Source organism: Myxocyprinus asiaticus, chromosome 39 (assembly GCF_019703515.2).
Source record: "Myxocyprinus asiaticus isolate MX2 ecotype Aquarium Trade chromosome 39, UBuf_Myxa_2, whole genome shotgun sequence".
NCBI classification, from domain to species: domain Eukaryota; kingdom Metazoa; phylum Chordata; class Actinopteri; order Cypriniformes; family Catostomidae; genus Myxocyprinus; species Myxocyprinus asiaticus.
Window position 1 is genome coordinate 25,191,282 of NC_059382.1, and position 15,319 is coordinate 25,206,600.

General features: G+C 38.4%; 1 pseudogene; it reads right to left on the reverse strand.

Annotated features, from left to right (window-relative positions):
- Window positions 1-361: 361 nt before the first annotated feature.
- Window positions 362-15,319, reverse strand: part of LOC127429690 (transcriptional adapter 2-alpha-like) — a 31,653-nt pseudogene continuing 16,695 nt past the window's right edge.

The window sequence follows — 15,319 nt, forward strand, 5'->3', positions numbered from 1 at the left end:
AACAATCCCAGAGTTTTAAAATTAATCTATGAATTAATGAGCATTGAGGATGAAAAGGAATATTAAATCACTGTTTTAATGTTACAGTGCAATGGAATCAGATTATCCTCAGCACAAACAGCAGAATTCTTTGCACACAACCAAAAACTTGGAATAGCACTGAACACAAACCTTAAAGCTTTAAGGATAAAACCCATTTTTACAATAATAAACAGGTGCAGTTCAACATAGAATTAATTATACGGAACATATTATATAGAACTACTACACTTAAAATCTATTGATCCCTCAATGCTCATTCTCAACATGAAAACTGTACATTGAGCATGTTTCTTCATCAGATGTCCTTGGAGCAGTTCAATCAAAGCTGAGCCTTATTGATGTAGCCCTCTTTGATAAGGAAATTGTAGATTTTGCGAGTCTTGTTGACATCTGTCTTGATGAGCGATCGGGCCTGCGTCAATCGCAGACCCTCCTGCCTTCGGCACTCATTCAGCAGGGCTTGTTTGTACTCCAGATACGCCCCAGGCACCAGGCGAACCACCTGACATAACTGAGGGAGACTGATGAGAAAATCGTTTAGGATCCATTATATCACATCAATAAGGCAGATGTCTGCAAAATGAGCTCACGCTGGAAGTAAAATCGTTTTTGCCAAACCTCTTTCTCCTTCTCGTTGAGTTTCTCCGTGCCAGGCAGCCCTATTAGGTTGAGAGGAGGTGCACTTCTTCTGCCTGTGAGTTAGAAGATCAAAACAGAACCATGAGTCAAGAGCTAAAAAAGTCAGAAACAGAGCAATGGATGTGCTGCAAGTTTTCTTTTAGCTTTATATTTGACATATGTATTATATTTTGCAAAGTAAATTAAGTTAAAATCAATTAAGTAGGGCTACAGGCTATTTACATTGATTTGTTGAACACATGCTAAAACCGGTTCTGACTCTTTAACCAAAAACGGCATTTCTGTAAAGAGTACCTGTAGAAGAGTGCGTTATCAAGAGAGACTCAAACGGCTTTATCTCATCTGTGCTATGCATGATTAGAATTAAATGTTTATTTTTGTATTGTTTTTGATCAACAACTGACAGTAAAGAACAGAAAGGTAATAAAAAGAGACATTATTCAATGACAAATGGGTTGCGTGGATCTCGTCTTCGGACACATTACACGGAACAACTTTTACTCTCAACATGCTGTGAAAGGATCTCGCTGCTTAATACTTCACCACTAAACTACACAATCACCTGGTGAGTGAAATCTGAACATTTACCAGCCAGTTGCCAAATATAAACATTTTTGTCGCATAGCGCGAAATTTGTTTGCAAATGCAAGTAATTTCCTATCATTGTAGTGGAGGATTGTGCATTGAGTGAAAGATTGATCTTGGGATTTATGAACTGATATCGGGATCGTTCAAATGAAGATCGCGATCAATCAGAAAATCTATATTTTTACCCACTCATAAAAGTAAGCCTACATTTATGACTATTAGGATTTTTTGCAATGTGACATTATTTTGAGGACACTTAAACACATTTTACCTCTCAATTCTCATCACCATAACGTTTCCAGAACGTTTTACTTTTACGATTCCCACTGTTTTCAATGATGATTCTCATAACCGTAACACAGACTGTATTTCAGTAAAAAGATTCTGTTGTACAGTGCATCCGGAAAGTATTCACAGCGCTTCACTTTTTCCACATTTTGTTATGTTACAGCCTTATTCCAAAATGGATTAAATTCATTATTTTCCTAAAAATTCTACAAACAATACCCCATAACGACAACATGAAAGAACTTTGTTTGAGATCTTTGCAAATTTATTAAAAATAAAAAACGAAAAAAATCACATGTACATAAGTATTCACAGCCTTTGCCATGACACTCAAAATTGAGCTCAGGTGCATCCTGTTTCCACTGATCATCCTTGAGATGTTTCTACAACTTGATTGGAGTCCACCTGTGGTAAATTCAGTTGATTGGATATGATTTGGAAAGGCACACACCTGTCTATATAAGGCCCTACAGTTAACAGTGCATGTCAGAGCACAAACCAAGCCATGAAGTCCAAGGAATTGTCTGTAGACCTCCGAGACAGGATTATATCGAGGCACAGATCTGGGGAAGGGTACAGAAAAATTTCTGCAGCATTGAAGGTCCCAATGAGCATAGTGGCCTCCATCATCTGTAAATGGAAGAAGTTTGGAACCACCAGGACTCTTCCTAAGAGCTGGCCGCCCGGCCAAACTGAGCGATCGGGGGAGAAGGGCCTTAGTCAGGGAGGTGACCAAGAACCCGATGGTCACTCTGACAGAGCTCCAGCATTTCTTTGTGGAGAGAGGAGAACCTTCCAGAAGAACAACCATCTCTGCAGCACTCCAACAATCAGGCCTGTATGGTAGAGTGGCCAGATGGAAGCCACTCAGTAAAAGGCACATGACAGCCTGCCTGGAGTTTGCCAAAAGGCACCTGAAGGACTCTCAGACCATGAGAAACAAAGATTGAACTCTTTGGCCTGAATGGCAAGCATCATGTCTGGAGGAAACCAGGCACTGCTCATCACCTGGCCAATACCACCCCTACAGTGAAGCATGGTGGTGGCAGCATCATGCTGTGGGGATGTTTTTCAGTGGCAGGAACTGGGAGACTAGCCAGGATCGAGGGAAAGATGAATGCAGCAATGTACAGAGACATCCTTGATGAAAACCTGCTCCAGAGCGCTCTGGACCTCAGACTGGGGCGAAGGTTCATCTTCCAACAGGACAACGACCCTAAGCACACAGCCAAGATAACAAAGGAGTGGCTCCGGGACAACTCTGTGAACGTCCTTGAGTGGCCCAGCCAGAGCCCAGACTTGAACCCGATTGAACATCTCTGGAGAGATCTGAAAATGGCTGTGCACCGACGCTCCCCATCCAACCTGATTGAGCTTGAGAGGTCCTGCAAAGAAGAATGGGAGAAACTGCCCAAAAATAGGTGTGCCAAGCTTGTAACATCATACTCAAAAAGACATGAGGCTGTAATTGGTGCCAAAGGTGCTTCAACAAAGTATTGAGCAAAGGCTATGAATACTTATGTACATGTGATTTTTTTCGTTTTTTATTTTTAATAAATTTGCAAAGATTTCAAATAAACTTCTTTCACGTTGTCATTATGGGGTATTGTTTGTAGAATTTTGAGGAAAATAATGAATTTAATCCATTTTGGAATAAGGCTGTAACATAACAAAATGTGGAAAAAGTGAAGCGCTGTGAATACTTTCCGGATGCACTGTACTTTGTTTTTTTTTTTTTACTGAAATCAGCGAAAATGAAAGGCAGCACTTAGGGAATATAACTATGATGTATAAACACTATACAGTTTCAATATTATATATTTTCGTTCAGGTTGCAGTAATGATTCCCATCTTTTTGTACAGAATATGAATGGCCATTTAAATGTTTCATTTTCTATATGCAAAATATTATTTGTGAGAGCCACCAATGAAAAGTTAATCAAAGCACAAATTATTCATTTATAAATAATAATAACTTTGAGAATTTCTTCTGCCAAAATAATCAAGTAAATTAGCCATAATTTTAGGCTGTTTAAAATGACACTATATCTTTAACAAGAGATGTATATAAAAAGTCAAGGACTGTGATCAGCTGTATACATATTAATATGCATTAAAATATGGCCTGGTTATGAAGTTATAGTTTCCTGGAAGAAGGAGATGTGAGTAAAGACACTGTGTGGCTTTCTTTGTTGTTGTGTGTATTTACAGCGGTGCATCTCAGAGACCAGATTAATGTGTTTGAGCCTGTGGCTACACGGCTGAAAAGGACATCAAAGAGATGGAAAAAGAAGGCTGAGCAGAGATAAGGAGATAGAACGTGAAAAATAGTGGAAATAAGCAGAACAGTACCTGAGGTAGTGATGGTGGTGACCACAGGGGTGATTCCAGCATCGCTGTGAGAGAGGAAAACAGTCCGTCGTCAACAAAACATTACCACACAAGTGCTTTTAAAATGTCTCGAAAAAGACTGGCTGGGGCATTCAGGGTTTTCAGCACACAAAAGAGAGACTCTGAAATCTGAATCATCAGTCACTTGTAGTTTGTCTTCTTTTTGCTGAATACCTGCACACAATTTTTTAAAGCTGGCAGCCAGCTGCAAAAACACAAACAATCCAACAGCACAAACCTCCACAGGCTGTCTGAATGAGAACACACTAAGGGCCAATGGGCAGAAATAGAGCACTGACTGAATCACACATACAGTATACCAATAAAGCAATAGATGACGGATAACTGGAATTGCATTTCTTGAGGGAAATACCAGTGCTTGCAAGGCAGAAAAAGAACAGTGTTAAAGTTAAGTAAAATGACGAGTTTGATTATCAAACTCTCTCTCTTGTTCACCCCCTCTCCCTATATTTTGGGTTCAGTCAAAATTGGTCTTTTGTATCTTACATCTACTAATCTATTGAAATGGATTATTATAAATAGATAAAAAGATGTAATATACAAAAATATTACATATTTTAATTATGGTGCAATCACATTATGTCAGAATTAAAGCAATTACATGAAGTACAAACCGTTCACGTCTTCGTTGAACTCATAATTATAACTTGGAGCTATATGAAATTATATATGAAAGCTTTGACTTCTCCCACTTGACTTTTGTGAAAACATATAAAAACAAACAAAATGACAGTCTACAAATATTACTGTATATTTAGCAAGAGTTTATAAAGGCTGAAATGATTTACAAAAATTGGAATACTGCCCTACGGTAAGTGGTGGGAGCTGAATTAATTGTACTGTAACACGAGGGACATGTATAAAATGTGCAAAAGTATGAGTGAAGAAGAGAATGACGAAGGGCTTACATGGCAACCTGTATGTGTAGCCACTGTTGACATGCGCAGGAGTTGTGAATGTACTGCAGTACGTCACACAACATGTTCCTCTTCTTGCGCTCGTCCTCTCGCATGCGCTTCACTCGCTCGTAAACCTTAGCACCTGCAGTCCAGAGATGACAGGTTTCAGATCAGCTCTAATCAAAGCTTTACATTCATAAACTCTCCAAATGTGACATATTACTATTACAAGAACAAACAAGTTGAATGTAGTTAGTGGGTTCCATATTAAGATAAATCTCTCAATTCTATAGTGAAATATTACGTAGGGATTTTCATAGGGCACTTACCTGGGTTAACATCATTTTGAACCCCTGGTGAAAGCCACAGTTAACCCCTAGGTTAGCGTCATTTTTTCACCACAGTTTAAGGCCACTTTTAAACCTAGGTTAACATGAATTTTACCCCAGGTAAAGGCCACATTTAACCCTGGCTTAACATAGTTCTAAACCCGGGTTAAGTATGATTTTGAAAGGGGGTTAGCACCGCTTTTAACCCTGGGTAATGAAACTGCTCCACAGCAGGCACCGCTTTTGTGGCGCCAAAGGTATTCGTTTCAATGTGTTAGAATGTTACAGCCAGTTGTTTAGCAACAGATTACTAACCCAGGTTATTGTAATACATGGAACAAGATAACCCAAGATTACATTAACCCAGGGTTTAGATAGAATGACCCTGGGTAAAGAATTTCAAGTGTAAAAACCCATGTATAAACCTGCTAAATCATATCTTACTGACTGTGATCCTTTTAATTTAGCCTCCTTTTTATTCAGGTTAGTTTCAATAATGTATCAGTGGGTGCATATCCAGTAGGTCTTACCGGAGAAAAACTGAACTCCCTCCCTCCTGTACTCCTGCAGTCTTCGGATCTCTCTTCTCAGTTCAAACTCCACTGTGAATGAGAGACAGAGAGAAAGAGAAAGTGAGAGTGGAAGAGCAGATGGAGCTGTAAACTTTTCACAATGTCTGATTCAAATTACTGGGGTGGATAAAAAGAACTTGGACACAGCGCTACTGAATGACATGGGGTCTTGTTCATCTAACCCGATCTGTCCTCCACACAATCATTATACCACAGAACACAAAGCCAGACTGATCTTGTATCAGTTTAGGAAGAAAACTCAGAATTACGCTGTGTCTGAAACCACCCCTATCCATTATATAATGCACTATTTTGGGTGTCCGCCATTTTGTAGGAGTGTCTGAATTCTGAGTGAGCCACTCGTGCCCGACTTTTGTTCACTAATTTTTACCCACAATGCACTCTAATTTCAAGTGTACATTTAAGGTTAATTGCCCATAATCCACCGCAGGGAAGACGTACGAGCTGGGAGTTTACTGTTTCCTTCCTCCTATTTTTTTTATCCCCTTTTCTCCCAATTTGGAATGCCAAATTCCCACTATTTAGTAGGTCCTCGTGATGGCACGGTTACTCATCTCAATCTGGGTGGCGGAGGACAAGTCTCAGTTGCCTCCGATTCTAAGACAGTCAATCTGTGCATCTTATCACGTGGCTCGTTGTGCATGACACCGTGGAGACTCACAGCATGTGGAGGCTCATGCTACTCTCCACGATCCACACATGATTTACCACACGCCCCATTGAGAGCGACTGCGAAGAGGTTACCCCATGTGACTCTACCCTCCCTAGCAATCGGGCCAATTTGGTTGCTTAGGAGACCTCGCTGGAGTCACTCAGCACACCCTGGATTCGAACTTGCGACTCCAGGGGTGGTAGTCAGTGTCAATACTCATTGAGCTACCCAGGCCCCCCATCCTGCAATTGTTTTATTTCATGCTGAATGTATTAAATTACTTTCTGACAAATCATTACTTGATTAAAATATCATAATAAAATAAAAACATACAGATATATTTTAAAATGTTCAATTTATTTATATTTTATACAGAATTTTGCCATTAGCTGAAGAATTCTTTATTTACTAAATATTATTTAACTCAGGAGACTGCACACAGTGGAAATGATAATTCTGTGGATGATTTATATAGTCGGTTATAACATGTAGGTTATGATAATTTGGTCGGATGAGGGTGCTATACGCCCAGAAACGCTACCCATCTTGTATTGGAGTTTAAAGATACTAAAGTATAACAAATAAATGCAATAATGTACATTTGATAAAATGTGTTTACTCTTTATATTAACATATATATTAAAAATGACAAACAGAATGAAGATTTATTGTATTAATATATTATTTATTGAGAATAACATGTAAGGCCCAAGTATTTTAAAAGTTAATATGTGATGTTGTTTCTGCAACAGCCCCAGAGCTCCGACACTCGGTGTGTACATCAGCATCCGAATTCACTCACTGCTGAGATATAGAGCAATCACTGCAATTTACTATATAGGAAATAGTGAATGAATGAAAGAATGAACGATTTCAGACACAGCGTCTGTCTAGAGATTAACCCATGTAAGGTGTGATAGACCAGAATCATGATATCTTAAACATTGTTTACTTACAAACAGAGGGTAAAATACTCACAGGCATGACTCTCGATGAATGTGTCATGCTTGATGGGTCCCACCACCCTGGGAAAGCGTCTCATGACATCATAAAGATCCTGCACCTCCTTAGAATAAACCTTTCCAGCACTACGAAACAGATGCACACGATTCATTTGATAAGCAAATAAAAAAAACATCATAGCTCTGTTCCAAAACCTACTGAGCTGTCTAAATGGGCAGCTGTCTTCTTAGGCAGCACTGAAATTAAACCTAATAAGTGACAGATTTTAAACACTCTACATAGGCAGCAACTCTGGGCACCAATGTGAAGTGCATGGGAAACTTGACAATCGACTCCAATAAAGTTGGTAACACTTTACGATAAGGTTCCATTTGTTAACATTAGTTATTGCATTAGGTATCATGAACAAACTGTTCACAATATATTTTTATAGCATTTAAAATCTTTGTAAATGTTAATTAATAAAAATACAATTATTGTTTGTTCATGTTAGTTCATAGTGCATTAAATACAGCTATTGATTTTAAAAATGTATTAGTACACATATGTTAAAATTAACATTAAAATTATAAAATGCAGTAAAAGTATTATTTGTTGTTAATGTTAACTAATGTTAACAAATAGAACCTTATTGTAAAGTGTCACCGCATTTTTTTATATTTGTTAATTAATTTTAACATATACTAATACATTTTTAAGTCAAAAGTTGTATATGTTAACATTAGTTAATGCACCATTAACTAACATAACCTTACAAGTAACAATTCTGTTTTTGTAAACTAAAATTAACAAAGATTAATAAATGCTGTAAAAAATACATTGTCCATTGTTAGTTTATGATACCTATTGCATTTACTTATGTTAAAAAAATGGAACCTAATTGTAAAGTGTCACCATACAGTTTGATGATAGCAGGTTGCTAAGAATAAACATGAAATACACTAATAAGCATTAAATATACATAGTACAAAGAATAAACACAAATAATGAGTAAAACAATCCATTGTTACATTGGATTATTTATTTATACTTTAAAGTCTGAAGGTTTTTCTTTTAACGGTAGTCTAACATTAGCATGTTTCTATGCTATTAATGTGACACAGTAAAAAGCATAAAAATACTTAATATTTTATATGCAAATATTTGGTAAAATAATAAACTTTTCATTAGATTAAATGGCTTTTAATCAACACTTTTCAGTACTGAATGCAATACAAGTATATTTAGGGTCAACATTTTCCTCAAACTTTTTTTCAGTAAGTTCGAATACATGGATTCCGAGATTGGCTAAAACAAGGTATCTACATTTTGGAAAAACCTTTAGGAGCATGTTAGGAATATGCCGATGATGCCTTAACATGCTGTCTAGGTAGGCAGCTCACTATGTTTTGGAACAGCGCTAACATGCTACTACCATCTAGTTACAAAACATCAGTAAAGCAAGCTTTGATTGGTTGTGTTTGAAAAGCAAAAGCCAACAGCAATCTATGGAGAATCCAGCCGTAAAAGTCTCTCTGATGTTTTCTCGAAGGGTTCAGTGAGCAGCACTATCAGCCATCAGCTATGCCGATACTGAGCGAGAGAGATAGAAGCAGAAAGATGTTATGTGGGAGAGTGTGAGGTGTGATATTCTGCTTCCGTTAGCTTTTCATGATGTTACAGAGAAACACACACACACTTCTCCCTGCCATTCTCTCCAACACATCCTCACTATCATCCTTACAAAAATACAAGCAATCTGACAAAACAAGTCAAAATAAGCGACTTGCTACACAAAATAAGTTATCCAAGTTTTTTTTTTTTTCTTTTCTGGGGAGAGCTTATGAACTTTGGAGCAAGGAGAATTGATTAGAAAACATAGATTACATAACAGATTAAACAATGCTAAATTGCACCATGCAGCAAAAAAAAAAAAAAGTCTTAGTTACAAAAAGAATTTGGCTAAAATATTTCACATACACTGTACAACTGGACATCTAAATCAATGAATAAATCTCTATTTTTGTGTGTGCATACATTCACAGGGAAAAGGTTAAAACCATGCATTTACGCATCATCAGTGTACAGAAGGGGCTGGGAAAGGCAAAAAAATAAAAAAAAATAAAGACAGTGTAATAACCGGAGAAGAACCTCAGAATTAAATTGCACTTGACCCAGCCCATTAGTGCTTTGCACATGCCATTTCACCAATCCATTTGTGCCTAGACTTAGAGAGAAAAAAAAAAAAAAGATTCTGGTTTAGTGCCTGATTCACAAAAGGAATTATGTGGACCAGGTAATGATGCAACCGCGCCCACAAAATCTGTGCTGAATGCAATTTGCATGCACAATTCTGATCTTACAGTTGGTTCTGAGCAGACCACCCTGATCTGGCACACTCTGCCTGGACTGTACAGCATTGCTCTACTACTGTGATCCAGACACCTGAATCATCTCTTTAACATGCAGAAAGTGGGCTTCACTACTCTGTGCATCTAAATATATTCCAGGTTATAACACTCTTCTCCATCATTTGATCATTATTTGATGAATCAGTACTGCCATGGTTGATAGAAAACGTACACAAACGAATCTTTAAAATAAAATTCAGCTTACCTCCCGTTGCTTTCCTCGGGCAGTAATAAATGTTAATAGCAAATGGCATGGAGTTTTGTGAATGTAATGGGTTCTGTAGACCTGTCACGATAACTACTTATGTTGAACGATATATTATCCCAGAAATAATTGCGATAAACGATATTATTGTCATTTTAAGACCATTTTATGCCACTGATATAATGATAATATAATAGCATAATAATGCAAGTACACTCTTTCAAAGAGCAATGAACTTTTAATTCTTAAGAATATGCAGACACTGGAATTAGAATGTCAATAAATAAATAAATAAATAAATAAAGCCGGGAAGGCCCCTCTCCATCTCCAACTGCGGTTTTTGTTCCCAGCCTGGAAAACTGGATAGGATGGTTATGTTTTATATGAGCTTTTAGGTTAGTTGTAGGGCTGGGCGATATGACTTCAGAAATTATATCTCGATATTTTCAGCAAATTGGTGATATTCAATATATATCTCGATAATTATGTTTTTATTTGATAATGTGTTTTTTTTATCTTATTTATTTATTTTTTTTTCAGTCAGAGGAACCATCATTTCATCTTAACAGCCACTGTAGCCAAGTAGAATTCATATTTCAAAGGCATTAAATAAAAATCTATTTAAAAACAATGAAGGCATGTTTCCCACAGTTTTTTACTAAATTAACACAAGGGAGAGTAAAATGTAATCATTTTCATCAATTTGCATGTTTATACTTATGTTTAACAAACAATCATACATGGAAACTTAATAAAAATCTAATTTGCCTTCATATATTTTTACTAAAACATTTTTCTTTGTGAATGAACAAGGTGTGCAAAAACTACTTCACAATGCAGGTGTACTGTGCTAAAAAAATTAGCCCCTGCACGTGCACACAGATCAGTGTGTCGCCGGTTCATTCTGAAGCGCACATTGACCATGTTTATCTATCTTTAATCGTAGCCTTTGGCAGTTAAATAATCACATATGATAATTTCTCCATTTGATGTTATTTTGATTATTATACAGCCCTGAAGGATCATGAAATTAGTCTACTGATGCACTCTATGAAACTTAATGGCCAAATAAAAGGCTCATTAATATCATCGCGATATACACGATATTGTTACATTTTATATCTTCAGCAAAATCATCGCAATGATATCGTGGGTATTTGATGTGTCGCTCAGCCCTAGTTGGTTGTATTACCACTTTCCGTTGTTACTGTTTTTAAAACTTGCTCGCTGGTCCCCGGACATGCCGTCACCTGGTCCTCAGCCACTCCTCCGCCCTCTGGCAGATGACAGCCGATCCTCCCCAGATGGAAGGCAGCGAGTCCTCCGACCCCTGGCGGATGGAACGGCTCCTCCCCTTCCTGGCAGATGGCAGCGGTTCCTCCGACTCCCGGCAGCGACTCCTCCATCCCCTGGTGGACGGCAGCGGCGAGGACTTCACAACAGCGCATCCCTCTTCCTTCCTGGGTTTTGGCACCAATGTAACGGGTTCAGGATAAGCAAGGAGGAGGTGGGAACCGGCAGAACAGTCAACATAACTTTAATGACGTAACTGAACTTAAAACAACATAAAACAAACATAAACACACACACAGCGCAGCTGTCTCTCTCTCTCTCTCTCTCTCTCTCTCTCTCTCTCTCTCTCGAACTGGTGTCTCCGGCTCCCCTTTATCTCTCTATCCCGCTGATTTGTTGACTCAGTGCTGGCTGTGCACCCTCATGGCCCGGCCACGCCCTCCTCCTCGTCACAGCGTAAGTGTGTAAAGGAATGACGATTACTTAATTTACAGTAAATACATAAGACACCACGCTATTTCTTTTTTTCATCTTTCTCTTTCTCTAAGGAGGAGTATAACAACTGGGGGGAGGGGGTGGGGAATTCATCCATATGCACAGACAATGCAGCACAATGTCAAGCAATATACAAAAGGGATTCATACCAGGGCATCTGCATACTCTGAGATTCATAACATGGCTTCTACTTAATGTGTAACGAAGAATATGTGGAGTAAAGCATACAAATGGCAGACAATAGTAATGGGTTCATTTCGTATTAGAAGAGTGTTTAAGGGCGCATTGTAAATAAATCAATGATTTGTGATATACCGGATTACATTTTTAAATGGAATTCTTTTGTTTTGTTAAAAAAAAAGAGAGAAACAAAATGAAAATATATAATATTAATAATTAATTATTGTGATGAAAAAAATAAATATTCATACTAATAGTAATAAAAATAATGAAATATAAATAATTATACTGATTATATCCATAGTAATAGTAGTAACAGTAATAGTAATAATAATAATAATAATAATAATCTTTATTATTGGTTGCCTCTCTTATTAATGGCATCTGATGGCAGATGCCTATACAGACCCCACGGGGCAAAGCAGCAGAATCCACCCAGCCAGTCCGGCCCCAAGGCACCCAAATACTAGGCCCCCAATGCAGTACACTGCTCCCAGATGATTAGGAGCCGCTTCCACATTAGTTGTGCTCAGGTCCCCGGCCTGAGCCGAGGGTCCCTGCCCTCAGCTCTGAGGAGCATGGCAGTATCTCTTGTTGTCCAGTATTCTCTGCACTACCTGATGCCTCCCGTTAGAAGCTACTTGGTGTTGAGATTCAGCTTTAACACTGAGTGCACATGAGGGACTAATTTGATTATTACCTACTGCCAAGACCTGGCTCCAGTACTCAGGGCAACTGAGGCACCCATACACAACCACATGGAGGGCCACCAATATTCATCTATCCTGATTGAGCAACACACCACATCGAGGGCCAGGGGCCCGCAGACCCAGGTGCAAAATGACCTGTGCACAACTCCACCCCTCCGCCCCACAGGTTGCGCTATTTCAGTGCTGATTGCGCCTGCTTAAGCTAGATTGTGGGCTGTTAGTGTGCAATAAAAGTCGCAGGTTTTTGCGCTGAAATACCACCCTAAAAAGCAGTGCAACTGTTAAGTGAATTAACCACTTAATCTTTAGTAAATAGTTTTCTTACTAGACTATTTTCGTCAAAAAACTTAATGTGGACGTTATTTTTATTTATTTCCTTCATGAGTCAAAACCCAACATTTTCAGTCTCCAATATGGTAAATCAAAGGATCTACCCACTACATTCAGCAATTCCCCAAAAAATTCAACAAATGACTGCCCATATTAACAAGTGACTTTAGGAAACAGCAAGTGGACATGGCAACACACATCACTCAAGCTGGTTTGAACTGGAATCTCTGTGCCCTCCACACAGCAGTGGAGGATGGGATGCGAGACAGGCTGCTGTGTGCACAGGCAGGTCAAGCTGTCTTGCTCTCTTGAATTGAGGATAAACCAACACCGCTGTGAGCCATCAGGTCTTGGCCACTGCTTCCATTATCACTCGCCAAACACACTCCTGCAGTCTCCATGACAACAAGGCTGCAGTTCCACGTTAACTATGGCTCTGTTTTGCATTGAGGGTGCAAGAAGCTGAGGAGGGTAGCTGGGAGCCAATAGATAAATAAAAACGACTCAAAGAGTTAGCTCGGCCAGTAAGGAAAATTCTGTCAGCATTTGCTCACCCAATTGTGTTCCAAACCTGAATCGCTTTCACTCTTCTGTGGAATTTAAAAGGAGATATTAAAGAATTTCAGCCTCACTTTTATTGCATCTTTTCCAAATACATAAATGTCTAATATTTGTGTTCCACAGAAGAAAGAAAGTCATATAGGTTCAGAATAACAAGAGAGCGAGTAAAAGATGACAGAATGTTCATTTTGGGGTGAACTGTACCTTAAAATCCCTTCTTGTGCATCACCATCACTCAGTGCGATTAAGGAAAACATGCAAACCCATTTGGATTTACTCTTTTTATCATTCACGCAAAGAGGAAATAATTGGATAAGTGTATTCCTATCAAAACCGGCTGCCGACAGCAATGTCCAGGGGGATATAGTCAGGGACAGGGTTTCTATTTACCGAGAGAAGCCACACCGCATCCAGAGAGCAGATCAATAAAGGCTCGTAAAGATGCAATCTTCTTTGTCATTTGAGTCGAAATGTTTATTTTACAGCAAACTATTCATAGGGGAGCAATCACAGTCCCTGAAAACTGCACTGGGATTGTTGTTAGTCTAGGATCGCTGTTTTCTGAATACTCATTGTAAACATTTCGCACAGATGGCTCATGTTACTGGAGGTCGGGGAGGTTCATCATGTGGCAATGACTTCTAGTCTGTGCGTATTGAGACTAACCTATAAATACCTGCATGGGGAATATTACCAGATAGCTCATATCCACACATAGAGAGACTGGTTTGTTTGGAGTGTTTACCTTAATGTGATCCTTATTTTGCAATTATAAGTTTTTGGTATTAGATTGGGTATATATATATATATATATATATATATATATATATATATATATATATATATATATATACAGTTGTGCTCAAATGTTTGCATACCCTGGCAGAAATTGTGAAATTTTGGCATTGATTTTGAAAATATGACTGATCATGCAAAAACACTGTCTTTTATTTAAGGATAGTGATCATATGAAGCCATTTATTATCACATAGTTGTTTGGCTCCTTTTTAAATCATAATGATAACAGAAATCACCCAAATGGCCCTGATCAAAAGTTTACATACCCTTAAATGTTTGGCCTTGTTACAGACACACAAGGTGACACACACAGGTTTAAATGGCAATTAAAGGTTAATTTCCCACACCTGTGGCTTTTTAAATTGCAATTAGTGTCTGTGTATAAATAATCAATGAGTTTGTTAGCTCTCACGTGGACGCACTGAGCAGGCTAGATACTGAGCCATGGGGAGCAGAAAAGAACTGTCAAAAGACCTGCGTAACAAGGTAATGGAACTTTATAAAGATGGAAAAAGATATAAAAAGATATCCAAAGCCTTGAAAATGCCAGTCAGTACTGTTCAATCACTTATTAAAAAGTGGAAAATTCGGGGATCTCTTGATACCAAGCCAAGGTCAGGTAGACCAAGAAAGATTTCAGCCACAACTGCCAGAAGAATTGTTTGGGATACAAAGAAAAACCCACAGGTAACCTCAGGAGAAATACAGGCTGCTCTGGAAAAAGACAGTGTGGTTGTTTCAAGGAGCACAATACGACAATACTTGAACAAAAATGAGCTGCATGGTCGAGTTGCCAGAAAGAAGACTTTACTGCGCCAATGCTACAAAAAAGCCCGATTACAATATGCCCGACAACACCTTGACATGCCTTTGGAGTCCAAAATAGAGCTTTATGGTCACAAACATAAGCGCTATGTTTGGAGAGGGGTCAACAAGGCCTATAGTGAAAAGA